We start from the raw sequence: 3,598 nt of genomic DNA on the forward strand, positions 1-3,598 counted from the left end.
ATATAGGTCCCAGTTTCCATACCATGACACTCCATGCCATGAGTAGTAGATCTCATGAAGTAATTGTTCCATTAAGTAGTAGATTTTAGGGCCAGGGCCAACACTTTATACATTAAGTCATTTTTTTGTGTGCAATTTATTGTTATAGTTAGTTGTTATAGAATATACATTTTAGATAAACTTCATAGAGAGAAATCAACTTTAATGCTACCCAAAATGAACTAAATGTCTTATTTTTACAATCTGCTTAGTTTTTCATTAGCATTGAACATATTTGTAATTAATAATCTCATTTTTTCATTATTATAAGGATGAAACAGTGCATAAAGTGAATGATGTATAATTTCATTTATAGATATTTTTTTTCCTACAAGAAAATAATCTAGTAAATGTCTTTTTTTTTTTTTGTAACAAGGATCAAACTCAGGATCTTGTACTTTCCAGATAGGCACTTATGCCACTGAACCTACAAGTCAAGGCTTTTGATCATGCTAGGCAAGCACTTTCCTACAGAGCTACATCTCCACCTCAGAAAATACAATTTTTCTCTAGTGTTTCATATGGCAAATCCTGAAAGAATGAGCAACCTTTGGTTTATGGTTTAGCTTTAAAAATTATATATATATACATATATATATTTATATATATGTGTGTGTATACATATATGTGTATGTATATATATATATATATATATATATATATATATATATATTTAATTTAGTACAGAGCCTACAGAGTCTCACTACACAGATCAGACTCATAGTGATTCTCTTGTTTTCAGCCTCCCAAAAGCTGGGATTACAGGTGCTTGCCACCATGCCCAGTCTCAGTTGCCAGTCTCAGTGCAGTCCTGGGGGCAGGGCCGACATGCTGCTCTGGAGATCAAACCCCTGAAATGTGTATATTTATTTGCAATATTTAAGCAGTTAATTGCATTTTGTTCTCTGTGAAATAAGTAGTGTCAAGATAACAACGCACTGACATGACTGCTCCAAACATCTACCTTCCCTTTTGAAGAAAGAGATTTGTATTTTGTAGACTTCCCTTGAGCCAAAAAGCAAGAATGGACACATTTTCCAATATTTCACAAACAATTAACTGCTTCTCAAGCCCTATTTTATGAACATATTTGTTTGTGGCGAGTCGAAGAATCCAAATTCGAGTGGCTTGTGGAATGCTTCAGTAAATTCAAGCTGAGGTGGAGAGTACGTCTATTGATAAGGTACTGCTTTCATTATTTCATTGCACCCTGGATTGCTTTTTCCCCACAACACATTTGCCTTTTTAAAATATACCACAATGAGTCCTAAAAAGTCCCACTGGTGTATAGAGTACATTCTGAGTATTAATCAATTTTAAAGGGTATAATATTTGATCTGGGGTTTTCTTCTTGTTTTAAGTAAAGATACTAATACTATGTACTAGATGTTTAAGTTTATTAGCAATGAGCTTCAGTACAATAATTAACTTGATATCTAGTTAATAATGTCAAAAGACCTAAGTAGGATTTAATATATTGTTAGTAAATACAAACAAATTCAAAGAATAGCAATCAGTTAAGAGGTGGGTTAACATTTTATATTGACCCAATGATACTGAAATATCTGTATAAGTTTTGGAATTATTTGAATTTTGTGCTAAATTAGCTGAGTTTTTTACCTATAATGTAAGTGATTATCAGTAAGTAAACTCGTGAGACTCATGAAGGACCATGCCCTGCCACCTGCCTCATACAATATCCCTGTTTTGCCCCTTTTTATGGATTGTAGAATTTTAAAAAAATCCAAAACATTCCTTAAACTATTCAAAAAGCAAGTACAGTTAAGTAAAGAAAACTGATCATCAGCAAATTATAATAGATCTGGGTGTTTTTCTTTTTTGTATTCTCACAAATTTAAGTGCTAATTCAGTACTTAGGGTAAGCTAAGACCTAGTTTAAGGAGTAATTGCTAGTACCATTTGTTTACTATAGTCATGTTTGAATTTGAATTGCATGAAACATATTCCTCAAATCATTCCTCTGAAATCTAAAGTTAACTATTTATAATATTTGAGAATAAGTTGTTTTTAGTTCAGCATCCTCCCTGTATTTCATTTTACATTCACTCAGTTTCACTGTCTGCATGATTATAATCTAGATAATATATGTTAAGAGTTTTCACTTGAAGGACCATGTATCTTTAAATGTATCTTTAAATGTCTTCTTTTTATTCACCGTAGTTCCAACACATGTAATTTCCCCTTTAATTTGACATCATTTAACGGCACATTACACGTCAATGATGTGATCTGTGAATATTTACAGTGTTCATGTCATTTTTATTTTCTAATCCAATTTAAGTAGCTCTGCTTTTTATGACATCATGAATTCTTCAGTCTTTTTTGTCTTTTTAGGACTAATTATTCCATTAGTTCCTTTGAACTAGCTCTGTGCTGTCAGTCATTTCTTGTCTTTTGATCATAAGACCTCTGCTGCCCTCCTTTGTACGTACAACCAGCCTTAGGCTTACAAAAACCCATGTAAGGCACAGACACATTATCTCTGCTCAACAATATTCAGTCATTTCTGTCCTGAGGATATTGTACAGGTAAGTCTTCCAGTCATAACACATAACTTCTAAAGTTCTTACCTACTGACAATAAGTTTGGATACATTTTTTAGTTAATGTTCATCCTATAATAATAAACATTTTGTCTAAAATACTTTTACCTGTTAACAATGATTTTTTTTACAAGGAGATATTAAATTAAAAATAGTCAGAAAAGCAGACTAAGTTTCACTTGTCAAAATATTGCAGCACTTGTGTGGAAAGCACAAAGGCCTGAGTTCAATCCCTGGTTCCCACCCCCCCAAAAAAAGACAAAAAACAAAAACAAAAAAAAAATATTGCAGGACACATAATCTATGTTCATTGTTTAATGGCTGATTTTGGTGTAATTATAAAATGTCATGGACTTAACTTTTGAAATATCCAGTCTTTCCTGGTATTTTCATATCCAGTTATCTTCTAATTTAGATGAACGTTTATGGGTGCTATTAATTTTAAACAGCACAAAACAAAGGCAAATTGGGAAGATTAAAGCATGACTGTCTTTATCCCTGTTGTTTACTTGGAAGTTTTACCATTTCCTCTATAGTACCGTGAGCTCTGCTGTCTGTTGCTGCCCTCTGTATGATGCAGAAGAGAGCACAAGATCAGCTTTGCTAAGTGCAGTACAACTCTCCTCTTAAACAAGTCCTCTGGGAATGGCAAACACAACCTATCTGAGTTTCACATATGATAAAAATCAAACAAGGGAAATAAGTTACTTTTCTATTTGTAGCTTGCTTCCCTAATTCAGTGTCAGTGGGAAAGTAACCATTCTGTCTTCTAGGTATCATTTCTAAAATTACAACATGATGAATGTAATGTGATAGAAAATAACACCTAAGAATAACTAGAAATAAACTAAAAGCAAATAATCTTTTTGAAAAGCATGTTTATGATTAAAGATTTAATATTACGTGGTCACATTAAGAATGACTTGGAATTCCTTCTTCTATAAAGCATCAAACCTTAAGCTGTTAATTTTCCTGACAGTGTCCTTATCTATTGAA

Source organism: Octodon degus, unplaced genomic scaffold (assembly GCF_000260255.1).
Source record: "Octodon degus isolate 3935 unplaced genomic scaffold, OctDeg1.0 scaffold00032, whole genome shotgun sequence".
Lineage (NCBI taxonomy): Eukaryota > Metazoa > Chordata > Mammalia > Rodentia > Octodontidae > Octodon > Octodon degus.